Below are 23,044 nucleotides of genomic sequence, written 5' to 3' on the forward strand. Positions count from 1 at the left end.
TATTCCGGGATATCATCCGTTCGCTTGTTGAACTCCGACTGGAATTCTGCAGACGTTTCGCCAAAATCTCACTTGGCATCTTCAATGCTCGCGCTCCGAAAAAGAGTGTTCGGAGTGTTTTCGGAGCGCGAAGTGAGATTTTGGCGAAACGTCTGCAGGATACCAGTCGAATGCAGGATATATATATATATATATATATATATATATATATATATATATATATATATATATATATATATATATATATATATATATATATATATATATATATATACATGTTTAATACAAATTTTGTAAAAATCATCTTCACATTTTTGGACGAGTGTTAAATCTGGTTTTGACTTTATATTTCTTTAGAACTTTTGATATGTGGTCAGTGATATTTTGAATACAAAGAAGGACTAACAGTGGCAAGTGTGGGATTGCTTTCGGTTTCATTGCGCAAGGTTATGTTGAAGTGTATTTTGTGATAGAATGTGGAAATTATTAAAGAAAAGAGCAGAGGTAACGTATTTTAATTCTGGGTTCAAACAAGAGAGTTGATAACCGATGATTTTTGGACCGGATAGTGATGTGAAAATATATCGGTTTGTGTGCGTAAGTTTTCTGTTAACACAATGACCCAATGTTAGGTCTGATTTTCTATTGATAAGAATATCTAAGAATGGGAGGTTGATATTAGTTTCCATTTCAATGCTAAAACATATGTTAGGGTGTATAGGGTTTAAATGTATAAGAAAATGTACTACGGATTCCTGATCAAATAACAAAAGTAACATCGACGTAGCGTTTCCATAATTTTGGTTTTGGATGAAAGGTGTCGAGAACTTTCTTTTCAAAGGCTTCCACAAATATATTCGCGATGCCTGGTGATAGTAGAGAACCCATAGCTGTTCCCGACGTTTGTTCAAAAATTTGACCATTTTTCAATTAAGGTGAGAGGGTTTGGTTCCAGATTGTCGAATTTTAATATATCTGAAATGATGGTGAGAGTTTCAGGAATAAGAACTTTAGTAAAGAGGGATTCTACGTCGAAACTATCCAGAATATCTTGTATCTAATGTAATGCTTTTTATTTGTTCAATGAAGTGAGAGGAATTAAGTACGAAACTGTCAATTTTCCCTGTAAAAGGTTTTAATAAGGAAGGTAGATATTTTGGAGAACCAATGGTGCTGACAATAGGTCGAAAGGGTAATCCTGGTTTGTGAATCTTTGGGATTCCGTAGAGACGAGTAATTTTAGAGCTATGAGGGGTGACAGATTTTTTGATGGAGTCTGATAGAGAAAAAGCCATAATGATAGATTTAAGGATGCGTTCCATAGATGGTGTAGGATCTTTTTTAAGTTGACGATATGGTCCGTCGCTAAGAATATAGAAAAAAGTTTAACTATCTCTGCTCCAATGAAACCGAAGAATTTTGCTTGGGTAACTATATTAAAATAATATTAAAGAAAAAATAGAACATTTTCTAATTGCCTTTGCATAAAAAGTGTTCTCAAAACTGCTATAGTAACATACCAAATATTAAAAAAATATATAGAAAAGATACTTAATTTGATGTCCAAACATTGTAAAAATATTTTTGCTGAAATTTCCATAAAAGTGACTTGGGTACTACAATAATAGTAATTATATTTGATTATTAATTTTTTGTACAGTATATTGGGTCATTTTAATGCCAAATTAAAAAAACCAATAAATAAAAAAATATATTTTTGTTTTGTTAATCATATAATTATTTCCTTTTGTTTCCATAGACTTATACTCTAAATTCGTCAGGAACGAGGTCCCGAACAAAAAATTGCGTGAACCCTTTCTTCCCGCAGATTTACCCATAAAATTATTGTAATTTTAGAAAATATAGGATAGAATAGAATTATAGAAAAAGAAACAAGGAATTTGGTTCTGAACTTCTCTATTAGTTTCTTACATGGCACTAAATGGCGCCACCGATGGTGTTTCTATTCTCCAAGAGTAAAGGTTTCCATCTATAACCGCTATAATATTTGTCTATGTCTGTTCCGCTGTAAATTAAGAATAATAAGTGCAGTTGATACATGTATTTTCCTCCTTTCCCTTGTGTATTTCCAATTCATTTTTTTAGTTTTTATGAGTGTTTTTAATAATGTTTAGAATTGTAGTTATGATTAAACCGATTGTAATATGATGATTGTGATAAAATTACTTTACTGAAGTAATCACGTTCAGATTTAGAGGAACTGGTTGTAGATCAAATGTGACTTTCTCTCTACCTACTGAACCTCAAATTCTTTTTGAAGAATTGAATCATTGATTCATGCTTTATATCGCTTCTGTAAATAGTTTGCATATTAAAACATATTATCGGAAGTCACGAAACTGTAGATTTCCCGGGTCTCTGCGTAAGGGCAACAAGGTACGAAATTACGGAAACGGTTAGTCCTGGAAATTAAAAAAAAGTTATTGACCAAATCGGCCGAAAGAAAATGCTGGAAACGGCTTAACGCATTTTAAAAAACTTGGAAACGTTAAAAAAGCTTTTCCTAGGCTAGCAATCGAGATATGAGTTTCGCGATTGCGATTGCTTATCTTGCCACTAGGTGGCGCTTTCTGCCATAACTGCAAAAAAAAGTTCCTGAAAAAATAATAAATGTAATAATGACATTAGATAGTCAAATAACGGTCCAAAAATCCAATGAAATCCGCATAACAATATCCTTATCCTAACGTAAAATATAAATAAAAGAACTGAACGCCCAAAAAAAGTTGGATTTTATTGAAAAAATTTCAACTTTATGGATTATATTTGATGAATAATTTGTGTTATATGTTGTTTTATGTAGTATTACTATTGACAACCATTGTGACATCTAATGTACATTGTTACCAAGATACAGCCATAAACAAATAGTGCGAAACCAGTTGAAGAAAATGGCGTCTGGCGTTTGTAAAATGTGTAATTAGATTCCTAATAAAAGGTTTTAAAAGCATACTGTATCTATTATCATTATAATTAATATCAACATAAAATGTTATTATTAATCTTTATTGTTTTTTTACATTACCTTCGTAGCTGATACTACTACGTTTTCATGTAGCAGTTTTGAAATATTTTTTTTACCACATATTTTTTCATTGAAATATGCTTGGTAAAATCTCTTGAGTGCCGACTGTTTTAATTACTTTAGTTTGTTAAATATTTATTGTATGAAAAATGTCTTATTCAAACTTAGCGCAATGTAATGCCTAAAAAAATCGACGAGTAAGGAACAAAGAATATTTATTAATGATTATTTCAATGCACATTTTTACAACTTAGAATAGACCTAATTATTACTTTAAAAAATTCGGATACTAATAAATCAATTGAAAACCGGCAAGGATATCAAAACCTAATAACAAAGGTATAGTAAAGAAAGTTAAGGAGAACATGCAATTTTGATATTGATTTTAAATGGCATTTGGAATACTAAATAATAATCAGCTTTTTATTCGGTAAATTATGGATAATTAAGCATTATTTAAGATCTTTTAATCATCGGGCCAGGCGATTATGTAATGAGGTAAAAAGTTACGTTGCATTTATCCTTTTCCCGTTTTGCGATTATTTAGAAAACCCTGGCAAAACCTGGTGGCAATGTAAGCAAACGCAATCGTGTCTCACATAGCAAGAATGATAACAAAAGAAAAACCCCTTTTAACGATCCCAAGTTAGGCGTTAAACCTTTTTGAAATATAAAACAGCATTTAACAAAAAAGATTTGAATTTGTTTCTTAAAATATTACTCACTATAGTTATGGTTAGCATTGGAAATTTTTGTCGAATCAATCTTAAAAACTCGAAAATAATTTCCAGGGCTTTATCGTGACACTTTTCAAATTTATAGGAACAATCGTTTTTCTAATACATTTCCCCGTTGCCCGCACTGGGACAGCTAGTAAGTCTAGACTCTATAGTTTTGCTACGGAAAATGAACAACATATTTTAAGCTTTGTTGTTTATCTTTCTGTATTCTTTCTAAGCACTGCGCACACAGGACACAATTCAAAGAAACTGAAACTGTTAATCCAACATAAACGGGTGACAGCTGTTCGGTCTAACCTCAAGAAAGAACCCACGAAGCGCAACCCTGCTAGTCTTTTTAACGTTACGCGGTTTGGTTCGCTCTATATATCCAAACATGCGCACTTTACTCACAGATGATATACAAGTATACGAGAATATTAAAATGTGGTGGAGGGGAAAGTTACATTGTTTCCGCAATTATATTGGAAATACACTTGCTATAGATATGGTTCCCTATCCAAATTCCGTACCAATTACTATATCATCAGAACATCGAGATCAGAAACAGGATCGCCACTTGAACGGAAGCTCCGTAAACACCGATCGGCGAGTCTGTATTGCGGTAGCTGTGCCGGAATCAATTTTGCTCGACTAAATTAGAAGGCATCGTAGTGTGAGAGGCAAAACAAAACCCCGGAGCCATCGAGTGTGCAAAATAATGTGTAGCCGCGAAACGTACGCTTCGAAATTGTAGCGGCAAAGAACATCGATCCGCTTCTAATACAGCTGAGTGGGTTTTTGTGTCGTTACTCTTACGACCTTCCGATGTCATAATAAAACGTACCCAGCGTTGCCGTTCGTTTGCAGAAATTCCGAAGTTGAATTCACCATATTTCATTTACAGCTACAGAAAAATGAACGTTACAAGGAGTACATTCTCCTTTAATAGAAGGGACAATACATTTTATTATATTTATCTTCCAGTTCGTGTCAAAGAGGCTAATAAAACATTTATCTTTATCATAAAGCCCAACAGGTGAGATGATGTTGATGTACATATTTTCAAAAATTCTTTTTGTCTACTAGAATTCTTTTAACCTAATTCTTTTGCATTATTATCTTTTGATATGCTAAAATATATGTTTTCTTTTTATTGCATCTAGAATAAGAATTGTAAACATCATCGACGTGTCGGTCAGAAGTCGAAATTGATTTTGCTGGATTTGCAGTCATAGAAGCACAATACCTGAACATTTCCGAAGTGCTTTTACGCCCGTATCTTTTTTGGGCAAGAGACATCTGTCAACGTCGCACATTGGAACCAAATCTCCGTAATGCGTGCGTTATCTATGAGGAAATCGCTCGAAACACTGATAAAACACGCGTTGAGGATAGCGTCTGCAATATTATTAATAGTACAAGTCTTTCAATTCCAGTTACTATCGGCACACCAGCAATCTGGTTCATAAAATCAAGGTTGGGTATTCGAGGATTCGTGGCCATCTAATTAAAGTACTCCTTAAGAAGTAAGGTGTCGATACTTATACAATAGTGTGGGATCTTAGAGATCGATATCGGGCAGATAAATTTATTGCTCACTTTTCAATAGGAGTCTTGGCGGTCAGGGGTGCTGCATTTGGACCTACTGATCCATTATGCACCTTTTCTTCCAACCCTTGAACCCTCTACTATTAGGTAATGCAGTATCTCTGTCGCGGAGTGTTCGTACCGAGGTTTGGATAGTTTATCTTGGTCAATGAATTGAGCTCCTAGTACCCTTTATTTCTAAAAGTGTCCTGTCAGGATTGCTACCATTCCTACCAACATTAGTAATCGCGTGGGACTGAAACTGATAGTTTTGCCCCAGTCCCAGCATCTACCCAACCTGTCCTTTAATACACATAATATTTCAACAGGCTTCAAGATGTGTAGATGAGGTAAAAATGAAACAAGTAAAACCTGTTTTCCTGTGAGCTTTTTGAAAGGATAACGGAAATCTCAGCGTCATAGTGACATGTGTCAATGAGTCCGTCAATCGCGAATGAGAAAGTGTACTTTTACATTTTTGACGCCGTTTTTCGAGATTGGGATAACAATGAGCTATTGAGACCACACAAAGCGCTAGAGCAACGAAATTAAAAAGAACCCTTCAAGCGGTTGTTATGCGGAGAATCAATTATTTAATTTACGCGATACGCCCACGAAACCTCGATCGAATTTAATATATGCACGCTCAAAAAAACAGCACAACAAAAAAAAAGCCGCATTAATACCCGTGAATGCACCACCACTGATCGCTAACAGCAACAAGCCCTTTAAGCATTCGGGTCTTGTCGTTCCAAATAAATTTCGGAACATACCAACAATGCCGGACGGGCCAGAGTAACTAAATCACCGCGCTTTATATCATTGTAAATTGGATTTAATAGTTGCGCGAGGGAATTTGATCTTCTGACACGAACTGTTTTAGTTTAGCGGAGTCGGGGGCGGTAACGCCCGCACGCTTGCCGCCGCCGCCACCGGACTTTTGACGGACGTGTACTTTGTTCCGATTAGAAATGCTCTCCGTCTGTCTGTCCGGTTTCCGTCTCGAAAAGTCAAGCTGAAGTCATAACTTATATAAAATCCGAGTCCCTCTTGGGTAGCTTTATTATATTTGGTCAAATTACCTGAGCCGTGGCATCATTTTAATACTATAATTAGAAGTACTTTGGACCAATTTCTGGATAACCTACAGGGCAAAACTTTGGCTTGTTCTAGAGACGGTATACAGGGTGTCCCGAAATTAGACGTCAATATTTAAACTTTAGTTTTTAACACACACGGTTGTCAAATTTGAAGAGGTGATGTTGATTTTGTTGTAAATATTTTCGAAACACGTAAATACTTTTAAATAAAATTTGGTACAGTTACTAAACTTTTTAGGCTCTATAGAACGAACTAAAACTTAGTTCTAAAGTATTTTTCACCAACAATGAACAAAATTAAAAGCTGTCGAATAATTGACATTTAATTTTTATTTACCCAGCAATACAAACAAACGAAACTCGTCATTAACTTCCAAGGCTTACTAATGATTATGTGCACCTCGATTGTAAAATTTTCAAAAGCATTTTTCTCGAAAACGGTGTGTTCTAGCGAGGTGCGATAAGGGTACCTTATTTACGTAGAAAAGTTCATATTGTCAAATTCTGCACTCCAAATTACGAAAAGTCCACAAACAAAAAATTTGGGGCAAATTTTTCCCACGCCTCCCCTGTGTTACTCACCCCTGAAGACAATCCAATACTAAGTTTTAATTCGTTAAATAGAGCCTAAAAAGTTTAGTAAGTTTAACAAATTTTATTTAAAAATATTTACGTGTTTCGAAAATATTTACAAAAAATCGCCATCTCCTCTTCAAATTTAACACCCTGTATGTTAAAAACAAAGACGTTTTGGACCTTAGTTTATACGAACTTTTATCCTTATTTTGGGTTAAAATATTTCGGGACACCCTGTACACATGTGAAGCTTTATCCGGATAGTTATTGGCAACTCTTATTGGAGAAAGTTTTGTGTTTGTTGTTCTAATACAGCAATATTCCGATATTTCATTTTCATATAGTTGTCAATATTAGTGAGAATTTAACATAAACACAATAGCAATTATTATGACGTCCATAATGTTGATGATGGTGACCGAAAAAAACTTATAATACCAGCAAAAAATAAAAACGAAATTTCAAAATATCCAGTTTTCTGGAATATCTGTGGAACTATCCACAATTTTAAAAGTTTCTAAACGCCATATTATCAACCGAAATTATCACCTTTGCTCTAATTTAACGAACTATGGTTTCCTGGATCTCTTCCCATAAAATTTTTGGAAACGTTAAATCTGTCAAATCTAAGTCGTCACATGGCACGTTTCGTGAAGATGAAGATTTGCATTATTTGCATATTAATTCGAAATTTAAGCCGAAGTGGAGGAATTTTAAATATTTCGAGGGACTTAGATGGAACTCCCCTGAATTGGCATTCTTCTAACACGCTGGATTAGTATATTAGACATCCACAATTTACAAGCGTTCTGCCCCATACTAATATTTTAGTTTCTTAATTACATAGCATGTTATAAATTTATAATTAAAATCTTTAGGATTCTCGTCAAAAAGATTGCAACGAAGGAAAAATGTTATTAGAGAACCCATCAAATAGTCAAAAATAAAGCAATGAGTAGAGTTTTTGCGTCGAAACCTTTTGCAAAACCTTAAGTTCCATAGCCTTAAGACCTTTAATAATTTTAGATACGATCCTAAGAAATGGTACATATGTTATTATATTAATCGTGATGCGATACCAATTTTAACAAAGGAGCGGAATTTAAACTTCAATACATATCTTCCGACAGGGTGAAAACTTGCGAAACTTTTGAGCCACTATCTTTCCTTAGCATATTGACGCTATTTATATGAAATAAAATAAAATCCTGCGCAAGCTCTGGTGGAATAAGCGTTTAATAACTCAAGATAAAATGTTCTTAAATAAAATAAGTTCTTATACATCATTAATTCTCTGCGCCCATGCATTTTCTTGCAATTAAATCTTGCCACAATAAGGTGATTATAAGATAAAAAAACATAAGGAATGTTGATGTTAAATACCATTTCATTAGTTTCATCATGGATTTTTTTGTAATTAAGTATTAGGGAAATAAAACATTTACTTTATTTAACTGATTTAGTAATTGTAATTTAAGTGTTGGTGACTGAGAACCAATAACACTTTCTGAAGTGCATTTAGTACCATAAAAATTCTAATTTAGCTCGCCTATACGCAAGCTATTCATATTACAAACGAGTATCATATAAATAACTCGACCAAATAAACAAAAAGGTATCGGAGCCGATAGCCAATTTACTCTTGAGCATTATTTTAAACCACACATTCTGCAGCTACACGATAGGCAATTATGCCGGACGACAGGGTTGTACTTAGCACAGGAATGGGATTATAAAATGTGAAATTACTAGAATTTCTGTTTAATGGAAAACTCCAGTTTGCTTGCAAATTTTTTTACGTAATTGTTTTAAAATTGGAGGGGTCATATAATTATTCTTTTGGTATAAAGAAACTTTTACAACCTCTTTCGGGTGAAGCAGCTTTTTTACTTCAATGTCAATGTATGACCTATTTTTACACAATTTTGAAAAAAATTGTTTAAAACATTCTTATTTTTTAGTTGTTGGAATTTTGTTGAAAATTTGGTTATTTTTTAGTATTAATAAATTTATTAACCTTTTTAAATAGAATCTCAAGGATTGCAGAAAGCAAAATTACACGCACTTTGAGAAAAAGTGAAATACGGGTGTTACGCAATGTTACTCTGAATTCCTCGAAGTTCCATCAACACCAGAATTCTTCTGTCATTTACTCAAAAATCCAAACTGAATACTAATGACTGAAAGCTTGCAGTAAATATCCATTTTTCGGTCAAACCTTTGAATGTTTCACACAATCCGTTAACGACTTCGACCCTGTACAGGCCAGTGCCAGACCAAACAAAAACCATAAATCGTATTTGATTTGTTAATAAAGTCCACCGTATACAAAGGTAATTACTAAAGTTGCCAAACAGTGTGTGTATCGAGTTTTTCTCACTTCTCCCGCTCGGCTAAATTAACATGTCAATGGGATCAGTGTGCGTAAAGTTCTAGAACTTTCGCAAGGTCAATCGAACGAATTAAGCGTTGCGCTCTCCTTCGAGAATAGAATATAATAGAAATAGATATAGTAAGAATATTAATACAAAAATTTCTTCTAGTTAAACAAATTCAATCTATATCTCGACAATCACACAGTTTAGCTTTTACTAGCTATCCTTCTGAACCACTGAATCCTTCTGAGATTTTTGTTAGCACACTTTTTATTTCTGGATATTTGGATGATTTTTGTAACCCTATTTATAAGTAAAGCATCTATATTAAGCTTCCACTTTGTGTCCAACTAAGTAAACCATATAAAATATACAAGCGTACTTAGTAAGTATTTAGTAGTTGTTTTGCAATTCAGGATATTTCACATGGTATGACACTTTTAGTAACATTTGTGCTATTTGATTGTATTTAAAAAAAAATTGCTAACTCGACAACGAAAACTTTCTATTATATTCATTTCATGTATTGTCTTAGAAGTTTAATTTTGTTTTTTCTGCAAATATCGTGATGTAGTTTCTTTCGATAGATTTAGTTTTAGTTTATGAGTTGACTAATCGTGTTAAAGTCACGATTTAGTAAAACCTTGGTATTTGAATCACTACGAAAATAACAACAGTTGTTATCATGCCTAAACTTTCTAAAAATTTCAACCGCTGCTAATATTTTTCAATCATTAAAACATACCAAGTTATTGTTTTCAGTTAATGGTATGTTAAATGAAATTATACAAGCATTTATCAATAATTATTGAGGGTCACAAAAAAAATCCATTCCTCTCGACAATGAAACAACTGCGAATTTAACAGTCATCGCGACCTCTAGTGGAACTACCTAACCTAATCAATTTAACAAAACGCTGCGCGGCATTTACATACTCATTAAGTAATTACTTATTGTTTTAATTACGGAACTAAAAGCAACTCGAATCAACTAGTCATCCCGCTGACTATTTGGGCGACCAAACTCGTGATCGTGTAGCTCACTAAAACGTCCGCACCAATGATTGATTATCGATGGGCCTTTAACAAGGCTAATTTTCGAGATAGACAACCCGATGGGCACGATCCGTAAATAAACAAATAACTCATCGTAAGAAATTATAATTAAGCCGTTGTTCTAGTTTTAACAGACTCGCTCAACAAACAAAAAAGTTGAAGGTTAGGTCTAGCTTATTTCGGCAGCTTGCTTTACTGTAAGCGATGTAATTGGATTTATTTATATACGAGCCGCATCAACTGCCTCGTTCACCTTTCGCAATCTCGTTGCTGCGGGAGGCGACTGCCACGCAGTACACCAAGCTGTTACGCTTCGTGGCTTTGTATTTCAGAGAGTCCATGGATATTCGATCGTGTTCCTGCGGGTCACTATGGAACTTTTGCAAAAAGAGTGGAATTGTATTGGGCATGCTCCCTGTACAAAGTGTCTTTTCAGCGCTCGCCGAACTAAAGAGATCACGTGAAACTTTGATCAATATAACAATTTGCATCGATAAAAGCGATTTTTTTAAGTATCTTGCACATCCTGTGCGATACTGTTTAAAACAATTTTTCATTTATGGTCACTAATTAACCTACGAAAACAACAATTTTCAGGATCTTCTACATTTTTGCCCATAACCGACACACATGTCTCACATTTCCTAGTCTATGCAGCGTGGTATGCTATGGGGGAGATATGCAGGAGTAAATGACGTCATCGCGACTAGATTGAGCGCAAAACTAACCAAATCTGAAGTGGATAGCTGCAAATTTGAGACACATTTGTTAATATAGTCCGGAATATCCCAAACTCCCCAAAAATATGTTCAAATTTTTTGCTATCCATACGGACTATGTGGAGGGAATTGTCACAAAATCTATTGGTTGTGGTCACATTTAATTAAAAGAGCAACCCATTTTTCAGTTTTTTGTAAATAACCGACCCACCCATCACATTTTACAAAAATTATTAAAAATCAAGTGTGGAACCAAATCCTTTGCGTCCTCCTTTTTAAGAATTTTTTCGACGGCACTAGCCGTTTTCAAGAAATATTTTTTCCTGCAAGTAGTTCGAAAATTATCATCTTCAAACTCGTTCCTACAGAGAATCGAAAAGACAAACATGCAACGAACATTTCTTTTTCTACGCTGAGTGGTTCTGAGAAATTGGGATGTCTATTCCAATTACGAAATTAAATCAATGCAAAATAGTACAAAATATTTAAAATTGTTCAAAATATGTTTTAACAAGTCTGTTCAAATTGGGACCCCATATAACAAACAGCTTTTAAAATATGGTCTTTCAGAACGACTATTCCAATTGGAGCCATATAAAATAAGCAGAATTCAAAACATCGTTTTCAAACAAAAGTCGGTTCAAAACCGTGTCTTACAGAATGAGAAATACCTAAAACTGTTCAAAACATTGTCCAATAACATGTATGTTCAAATTAGGACTTTATAAAATTAAAAATTTCCCAAAGTAACGAAAACAGAATAATAGAAATTCATGTCAATTCCAATTGGGTCGTTATAAAATAAGCAATATTCAAAACATCGTTGTTTAAAGCCAGTGTTTTTTCAAAACGAGGTCTCACAAACTGAAATTTGTACAAAATAGTACAAATTAAGAGCCTATAAAATGAGGAGTTTCCAAAACCAAATCAAAACAATTCAAATTGGGACACTATATTATAAATAGTTATCAAAACATGGTCTTTTGAAACGACACTTGTTCCAAATATTAAATCATGTCTCTTAAAATTGGGACCTCAGTGCTCAGTATTCGAAGTTTTTTTTACAATTTTTTAAATATTCATTTTTGGCACCACACTCGAATTTCAGTTATTTTTTAAAATTTGGAAAAACATCATTACAATCTTTTTCAGTAGAATGTTTTTGAATATAAAGCAACTTTGTTTTTTTTTAAACATTCACAGTCAATTAAAAAAAATTACAACCTTCCCCAAAATTTATTGAAAGAAGTAAAATTGTTGTTTTGCAGTTATTTTTTAACGTATCGAATAGAAAAAAAATATTCTTGCAGATCTTCACGGTGAACATATTTACGTTTTTGTGTTATAAATCTTGTATCTTTAATAGAGTCACCGCATAAATTACCAATTTTCCAAGAATGACTCCTTGATCGTAAGGATCTGGAAGTTTCCACTGCTAAAGGAACCAAAACTTTGGATATGTAATAACATAGGTAGGGTCTATTCAATTCAGATCAAGCAGAATTTTTTTTCGGTTGAGACGGAGTCTTATGGTTCTCATCAAGGTTGATTGTCTAATTGAATGTGTGTTGTGCTCCCTGTTATAGCTCCTCTTAGAGCACTCACAATATTGTTTGAAACATTCTTCTTATTGCTAGTCCAGTATTCAATGTAACCGTGACCACATTTGCCACTTGCAATCCTACTTGTCATTGAAGTTGGCAACGAACTTGCATTGACATTGACTAACTTCTAGACTGGTGCAGTAAACTTCTGATGTAGGTGGAGCTAATAAATAACAAGAAGAAAGGAATCAGATTTTTAGACGCAAGGAAAAAAGTGGAGCTGATCGTAAGAGGAGGTTATAATTTTTTTTTGAGAAGCCCTCTTTTGTATAATCCTTTATTTAGAGGGGCTGTATCTAGTATATCTTGTTGGGTATGCGCAAACCATAGATGTTACATTGAGGTGAGGAGAGCAAGAATTAAAATTTTATATTATTAACCAATCTCTTACTTTTTAAAAAAAAAATAGTTATATTATGAAAAAATAAAAGGTATCACATTCATTAAATGTAGCCAACTTAGTAAGTAACTACAATGAAACGGAGTTCACTTTAATGTTTTTTAAAAGAATTAAGTTTTAAGCAACTTTTGCATAAAACAAAAAAATAAATTACTCATTTTATCCGCCTCGATAATTCGAGGAGAGAAACTTCCGTTATAAACAGGCGAAGCGACTTTCTTTCAGAAACATCCCCTCTTGGTATTCGAAAAAGGAGGTGTTCTTTCTTAAAGGGCGGAATTACATCTTGGGATTTTTAAGTTTGCAAACAACTGTCGCGGAATTTAAATCTCGACTCTTTTCATTCCTCGGAAGCTTCGTTTGCATAATTTTTATACAAATTTAGCCTTTTGAAATTATAGCCCGCCATCTTTTTCGCTTTTACGTGGCTTTCTTTCACCGCTTTTGCGAGAATGCGATCGGGACAGGCGATGAAAACGTGGCCGCAAAAACGCAATAACATTGATTAAGGGGACAATCTATAAATACCATCTTCCGTATTTGATATTCTGTAAGATAAAAGTGCTGTTATAATCAAAAACTCTAAAATTAAACAAATTACTTATTAAGTTCTCATCAGGAATGGAATCCTGCCTACGGAATATGTAAATATAGAGTCCTTTGGGGTAGTAATAAATTACATCAAAGATTGCGCGTCAAAGGGATCTGATTAAATTCTGATTAAAAACGAACCGCTCCGTGCAAAGTTAAAATGAAATAAGAGGAATTCGTCAAAACACAGTGAATAAATAAAGCTCTGGAACTCTTTTTCCATTCGATCAATTATAAAATCTTCGAAATCTTGTTTCTGAACGTTTAGGTTTGAGTGTGTCCGGAAACAATAATTCGCGCAATATGAGTTTCTTAAGTATCAATTATATATTGGTGCTAGAATGTACAACGGATGATATATTTAACTTAAGTAGTACGTATGGCGAAGGGTTAATTTCTCCAAATTCTTGAAAATAAGTAAACTGAGAAGCTAAGTAAATAATTTCATAACCACATATATCTGAGGACATGTTAATATGGGACAAATTATTACAAACATATATAGGGTTTCTACCAAAACACGAAAATTAGATAGACTATTTCAAAAACTCTTCACAATCTTAAAACACTCGTAAATCAAGTAGGTATGCAATTTCCAAAAAAAAAAAATGATTGTTGTTGTTAATTGATAGCGTGCAAAATTGAAACACATGAAAATTTCGAGTTATCAAGACTTCGAGTTATCAATAAAAACTACAAATGCATGTACTTTTTTGAGAATGAACATTTATTCATTCATTTTTAAAAATACGTTACATAAATGCCCTAATATCTATGATTTTTGAACAAAAAACGAAAATTATGAAATAGTAGTACATATATATATATATATATATATATATATATATATATATATATATATATATATATATATATATATATATATATATATATATATATATATATATATATATATATATATAAATACAAATAATGTATTGTATATGTACCCAGTATATATAAACTTAGTATGTATGTACATATTAAAGTTTACTCTTGGTTGCTGAGAATCATCTTCCAATTCCTCCTCTATCGTGTCACTTTCGCAGTCATCTTCGATGTTTAACTGTATCGGTTCGGATCTGCAGGACTCGATAATATCTTCATCAGTAGGAAACTCTGAAGTAACAATATCCTCATCCATATGTATAAAATCGTTGATGGTGCTACCTTCTGCTATACCGCTAATGTTTGTCCAAGCTTTAAATTCGATTTCTATTTGGATTTCGTCTTCACTCTTTTCTTTCAGGCGTTCACTTAGGAAAATCAAGGAAATCTCATCTTCTTCTTCCCATTCAGAATACTGACCAAAACCGGCTTTTTTAAAATAATTGCAAATTGTTCTTGCCGATTTAAACCACTCTAAAACTGCTTTATCTACATTTTCATACATAGGCTTTTTTAGCCTCTTAATACCCCCACTTGCACTGCCACTTTCCATTGCGGTGATGACTGAATGTTTATTTTTCAAAATTGTAGACACTGTGCTTGCCGAAATCCCATACTTCACAGCTACATCTTTATTTTTTGAGCCACTTTCAACTTCTTTTATAACCTTGAATTTTTGATCAACGGACAAAGCTTTTAAAGTACGTTTTGATGACATATCAACAAATGCAAAAATCCAAAAATATCTTTAATATAATGTGAAAATTGAATAGGGACAGTATTTTTCACTTAGTATTAACTAGTAAGTTATACAACTTAGCAAGCACAGAAACTGAACGGCTTGCATAGATACGTCAAAAAGACAGGTTAAGATCGGTCGTAATTAGGGGGTATCCCGAGAAAATTCGACTTATCGAAGTTGGCACCAAATGTTTCGTTCGAGTTATCAAGATATTGGAGTAATCAAGACAAACTAACACGCATTTCCTACTTTTGACGCTATTGCCAACCAATTTGGTTCGACATCAAAAATTCGAGTTATCGAAGTTCGACTTATCGAAGTTCGACTGTAATTGTGTTGTATTAGTGGTGGTTGTAAACTTGTAGTTGTAGAATTTGTTCAAGATGTATGCTTTCTCCATTGTTTGATTTCGTTTCAGATTTTAATCTTATGGTGGGGAAATACCTGTTTTGCTACTTTAAAAGAGGATAATCACTACAACTTGACGTATACAAAGACCAGTAGAATGTAAAAAATAACAATAAAATTCCCCTGCATACCTATCGACATAGGTAGGCACAGTACACTGTATTATTTTAAGTGGCCCAAATAAACTGTCATTGTCAAATCGTTAATGACATAGATATATATTAATAACAAAACATTTCAAGATACGACAGCAGACATCCCAAAAATATTCCAAAAACTGCCCAAAAATGGAGATATAATGTCGGGAGGTTGCACGAAAAGGAGGACAAAATAAGGGAAATGTAATTCCACTCGCAGCTAGGTACAGTAAATAGAAACAAGTGTTCCTAGTGAGTAACTTCTAATTTGCATAGTCGCTGCAACAAATTGTTAAAATTAGTAGAAGAAACCTTTTGTCAATGCATTAAAAGTTACACATTCTCAGGCTTTAGGAATTATGTGGAATATATGTCGCGCTTCCTATAGCCCAAAAGGTAGTGAAGAATTATAAAACCTGGTTCATAGAAATGAATCAATTGGGAATATTTGAACCAGAACATCCCGCTAGACATTAATTTAAAATTCGTTTACAGAATAAGAATGTACGTAGGCGGAATGCTGCTTTCGAAACGCATTATTGCAAGTGCTTTATCGAAAAGGCATTTAAACATAATCCGGATGTTCGACGTTTGAAATGGGAACGGGCGAGACAAAAAGAAAATTCGTCGGTAGGCGCTCGCTTATCGCCTTCCGAATGTTTGTCTCTTGTCAGATAAAATTTACCAGTAAACAAGGAGCGCGGGGCTTACCGGATAACGTCTTGTTAAAAATAAATAGCCAATCGGATCAGCTAATGAGTTATCGGGACCCGGGGAGTATAAGATATGGCCATCGCCGCAGCCACTTAATCTTTTATTAATGGACTTTTCGGGAAAAGTTCCTTGCCTTGGGAGTTCCGTTGAATTAGTAAAATCGGGGCCGATATTTTTAGATATCCCAAAGTCACAATTCCGTGGGGATTTTAATTTTTTTTTGGATGTTTAGAATTTCAGACGCCTTGTCTGCCGCATATAAACTTGCGTGCATAGAAATCGGCCCGTTGCGAACTTTTGACTTCAATTTCATTTCTTTTTAGAAATTACTGATCAGATAAAACAAAATATGCTGTTTGAAAGACAATTTAATATGCTTTAATACAAGTTTAAAGTTTCGATTTGTTAGGTTTAGCATAATAAAATAACTACACGAGTCAAATTAACCTTTTTTATTACTAAAAACAAATAGGGTATTGGGTCACTCTTCCTCCACTGCAACAATAAGCTCTGAGATCGAGATTGGGGCACGAAGTCCAGCTGAAATTCTCCGTTTTAGCTCATCCCATAAATGTTCGATAGGATTGAGCTCGGGAGGGCATGCTGGCCACTCCATAACTCGAAAACCGACTTCTGTAATGTAATCTTACGCTTGCGGTGTGCGGTCTAGCATCGTCATGCATTAAAATGATTTTTTTTCCAATGTAGTCGATATATAGTGCTAAGCGATCTGATAAAATATCATCAAATGTATCTAGCACTTGTTAAACCTCCTGTCCCTTGACCACGGCCGCCCCTACAGATGAAAACAGGGTCGGTTCGTGCGTCCATAGAAATTGCACCCCGTATCATGCAGGAACCACCTCCATAGGGGCTCCGCTCTTCAATGCAGCATTCTGCAAATCGCTCTACCAAAAAGGCATATTCTGGTCTCATCTGAGAAGAAAACAGAACCCCCATTCGGATGATTCAGTGCAAAGCGTAGGCGTGCTTGTCGATGAGCTGGAGTAAGTTTTGGATCAATTGCAGTTGTTTTTGGGGTCAAGTTATTTTCCTTCAGTCTTCATCTCACTATCCACTGACTAATAGCCATTCTTCGAACTTCATGGTGCTGTTGTTGCACCGTTGAACAGCATTAAGGTGACGATTTCTTATTATTGTTGACATAATAAAGTGGTCGTTACGAGCCGTTATAATTCCCCTTCCGCCTGTTCCAGGGCGCCTAGCAAAGAATCCAGTCTCCTCATACCGTTGGCATACTTTCCGAACTGCTGTGCGTGTTATATCAAGTTCTCGAGCAACAGCTCACTCGAGAAGTCCATTTTCGATGAAGGCGATAACTTGAGCGGCTTTTTGCGGTGTAGCCTGCATCAAGCTAACACAATAAACGCTATCCAGTTATTTATTTTTTGGGCCAGATGAATAGTTTCTAGTAAAAATATATACTAAAGTAAAAAATTTACAGTGGGCCGCAAGTTTATTAAGCAATATTGCCATTTTGCTCATTAAGATCAAACGATGAAGCATTTTTTACATTTTACTAATTACTTATTTCACTCTGGGGCTTCTTACGTTCCAACTAAACTTAACGAAACTAACTGTATCCCAGTGGTTTATCCTCTACATTTACAGACCCTCTCTATCCTTTTCTTCACGTGCCTATACATTCGATGGAAATTTTTCCCTAATATTGGTTTTAATATAAAATAGAGTGAAAGAAAGTTAACGTAACGATAGGTAATCCATTCTAATACGCTATTTGCCTAAAAATACGATCTTAGACATTAACATTGTTTTGGTAAAGGAAATTTGAAATTTGCTTGCTTATTTTTTAATGTTTACTGCATACGACAAAAGTAGACGAGAAAATTACAATAAGTAACTCTTTTCTAGAAAGTCCTTTCAAATTCAAATTATCCAGTATTATTCCATTATCATATGTCACTGATTGCCAAGTTTTATGGTTTTGGAATATAACACAAGTTGATTTATTTCATTCCCACAGCTTTATTATTTTTGTATTATTATATAGCATTTATTTTCACAAAAGGAGAACAAAAAATATATAAAATGAAAATACAATGTTATAAGACAACAAATACAGTTTTCAGTCCATACTTATCCAGGATTCTATTAGCTAAACAATAAATTACTGGGCCAATTGAAAACTATATCAAATCCTAACCTTGAAGACAATTTTTGAAAACTTTGGTAGGACCAAAAAAAATACTGGAAAAAGAAAATAAAAAAAATATATTATGGATTTTTTCCCTAATAAATAAATAAATAAAAACTACAAAAGAATCATAAGCAAGTAATGGATAAATAGATCAAAGTTATTAGATGTTCTTCAAACCTATTATACGTTCGAATTTATCTTTAGTTATAACAGATTTAATAAACATTTTTAATCTTATTTTAAATAATGAAAGTGTTCTATTATTAAAAAATACTATTATTTTTTGTGAACATCTTGCAGAGAGATAAAGTAAACATATATGTATGTTCTATTTTTTTAGATACCATAGGTTTGACAGTGGCTTTGTTCATTCTGTTTCTGGTGATGTTCATAACTCATAATAAAAAATTTATTTAAAAAGATTTGGACTGCTATTTTTCGAAAATAGAGTTGTCTTGCATTGAGCATATCCGATTCATTAAAAACTTTTTGTGAAATATTAATTCCCTCTAAATATTTGTTTGACAACCCCATGCCAAAAAATTTCGTAATTTAAATGCGATTGACCGAGCCCATGGGTACCAGTTGGGCTAACACTAAAATTTTTGTAAAAAAATCTAAAAATTATAAGATTTGATTTCAAAGTTTATGCTATGTTAGTTGTTAAACCATTATATGTATTCTCTAAAATTATATTTGTCTTTTATATGTTCCCATAGTAAAAACCCGCGCCGCCTGCAAATGCAGTAGCTCTTACCCCACCCACCACCTTAAAAAAGTCATTATTATAAAAAAGAGTGGGCCAAGTACAATTCCTTGGGCGATTCCGTAGGTTAATTCTAAAGGATCTCTCAGAACACGATTTTTTTTATATTTATTTTCACAGGCTGTCTTCTAAGACAGATGCAGCTTTTTAGTAATTCTAAATCTGCTCCTGGAAAACAAATATTTTTTCATTTTTTGATCAGTAATGAGTAAGAAATGGTACCAAATTCTGATGCTACATCAACGAAGACAAAAATGGATGGGACACTTTTGTCTAGATTCGAATACTTTTGAAGTAAAGTCCGGCAATGCGTCCTCGGTCGATCTTGCCTGTCTGAAACTATGTCCCTGTCCTGATTAGATATTATTAGATTTAATAAGTCACAAAAATTGTTCTTTAGAATTTGATAAAAAATCTTAGATAAATTACTAGTAATTGAAATTGGTCAATAATTTGTAACGTGCGATGTTTCACATGTTTTAAGCAAGAGTTTAATAGCTCCTTTAAATAATTCAGGAAAATGACCATTTTTAATAGACTGAATCATTAAGAATTTTCTTTTGCAATTTCTGATGTTAGACCAACAAATTTAAAAAATGATACAAAGAAAAGCTACAATATTTTTTATTATATTTTTAAATGTTCGTTCAGTATTAACTCAATTCATTAACTCAATAAACAAAGTTCCACCGAACGAATTAAACTAACCTAGAGTGGCAACTCTAATTTTGTTGCATTGTTATTAACGTCTCTTAATATCACTTAAATAAACGAAGCTATCAAGGAAAGCCAAATGAACTTATTGACTTATGATTAAAGTTGGTCATTTATTTTATATTTTCATATACATTTCCTAATTATTCCAAGATTTTGAATACGGTTGGGAGTTAAATTATCCAAAATTAAACTAGAAAATTATATACAAACTTAAAATGCACACAATTACAATTTTAGCTACCTAAATGGGTTTGGAAAATACATTTCATTACCGCAAGCAACTGTTTCATCATTCATAAGCTTTTTTATGACGACTGCAGGTTTCTTAGCATTTTGTAATTGATTTTTTCTTTTAAATTGTCATTGGCTTCTACAAAGATACAAACAGGTTCCATTACGAAAAAAATATTCATTAAAAAGCAACTGGCCTCAAGCGTTGGACATTTTTTCGCCGCTACCTTAGCGTTAATTTAGATATTAATGCATTTCATGAAATGTACAGTTCTTTAAAAATTAAACTGAGGTGGCTTTTACTTGATGAAAATCCATTTATCAAAATAAATAAGAACTAAAAGTTCAGATTTTCACGAAATTATATATTATAACATGACAATTGTTTCGACAACACTGTGCCTTTATCAAATGTAATATTTACAAACTACCTGCTACTATATATACCGAAAAATGACCATAAAATCTTAATTTTTGTTGTTACGAGAATTTAAGTTCAATAAAGGAGAGGTATTTAAATCTAATTGATCGTTAAGCAATACATTTGAATGTCTCATTTTGTTAATCTCCATGGCTTACAATAAATTTAATTTTCTACTTTTTGTGGCTGTGTGAAATATATCAAAATTGTCGTCAAAAATGTGTTTTTCTGTGTTTAAGTGTGTAGCATAATTAGAATCTAGACTATTGTTTTTAAACGCTCTTATATGTTCGTTAATGCGTTTCTTGAAGGATCTACCTGTTTGTCCAATATAAATTTTAGGACAAGATCCACATTTCAACCTGTAGACACCTGATTTTTGGGATTTTGCACATTTGGATTTATTGTTTTTTAAATAATTTCCTATTGTGTTGTTAGTTCTGAAATCTATTTTTAAACCACATTTTGACAAATGTTTTGAAACTTTTTCGCTAGGTTCTCCTATGTACATATGTAATTGTTTTAAATTGTTCGTGTTCTGTATTTGGTTTCGGATAAACAAAGTTTACTGTTGTCTGTATTTGTTTTTTATTTATAATTGTATCTATAATGGACGAATTGTAACCGTTGTTCAGTGCTATTTGTTTAATGATATTAAGTTCTTTGTTGTAATTTTCTGTTGAGAATGGCGTATTAAGAAGTCTGTGTATAAAAGAGTTAAATGCAGCCATTTTGTGTGTATAAGGGTGATTTGAGCTGTTATGTATGACTGTGTCCGTGTGTGAAGGTTTATGATATATTGAAAAATCTAATTTGTTTTGCACTTTCGTAATAGTTAAGTCTAAAAATTAATAGAGTTATCCTGTCCAATCTCGATAGTGAATTTTATACGATTATGTATTGAGTTAATGTAATTTAAAAAAGAATTCAATTGTCTGTCCGTTCCAACAAAGCAAGCAAAGACATCGTCCACATATCTATACCACCATAAAAAACTTTTACTTAAAGGATGTTCTAGTATGATATTTTCCAAATTATCCATAAAAATCTCGGCTAACAAAGGACTAAGTGGGTTTCCCATAATCAAACCTTCTTTAGAGATATAAATCTGTCCATTAAATTCAAAATAATTTTGGTCTAAAGATACTATTAAGCAATCTAATAAATCTTGTTTCACCAATGGGTTAACCTGTTTCCGAGTTAGGGTACAATCTACTAAATCTATCACATCCATAGGTGGAATACTGGGAAATAAGTTTTGTACATCAAAAGACAATAGAGTTGCGTTAGAAGGGATTTTGATATCTTTAATTTATTTGATTAATTCAAAAGAACTTTTTATTGCAAATTTTGGTTTAAAATCTGTGTAGAACTTTAAAATATTTACTAATTTTGTAAGAGTTTAACTGCTGGAGCTGTTACATAAGACACCACTGATCTAATGGGCATATCTTGTTTATGTAATTTAACTAAAGAATATAATTTAGGCGGTTGTGGATTCATAATTGTTAAAAAATATTTGTCTTTGTCACTAAATAGTGTGGAGTTAGTAATTACATCCTTGACTTGTCTTTGATATAACTCAGTAGGATCGTGTTTGATACAAAGGAAAAGTTCTGATTTAAGAAAATTGTTGGTTTTTGAAATATATTCTGGGAGATCGATAGCTATGACTGTCTTCGCTCTATCTGCACGTGTAAATATTATGATATTTTCAGAAGCTTTGTTTTTGATAGTTTTAACTAGTGACATTTGAGAATTTTGATATATTACACACAGCCACAAAAAGTAGAAAATTAAATTCATTGGAAGCCATGGAGATGAACAAAATGAGACATTCAAATATATTGCTTAACGATCAATTAGATTTAAATACCTCTCCTTTATTGAACTTAAATTCTCGTAACAACATTAATTAAGGTTTTATGGTCATTTTTCGGTATATACAGTAGCAGGTAGTTTGTAAATATTACATTTGATAAAGGCACGGTGTTGTCGAAACAATTGTCATGTTATAATATATAATTTCGTGAAAATCTGAACTTTTAGTTCTTATTTATTTTCA

The sequence above is a fragment of the Cylas formicarius genome, unplaced genomic scaffold (genome assembly GCF_029955315.1).
Source record: "Cylas formicarius isolate icCylForm1 unplaced genomic scaffold, icCylForm1.1 PGA_scaffold_4__25_contigs__length_36172078, whole genome shotgun sequence".
In the NCBI taxonomy this organism is placed as follows: domain Eukaryota; kingdom Metazoa; phylum Arthropoda; class Insecta; order Coleoptera; family Brentidae; genus Cylas; species Cylas formicarius.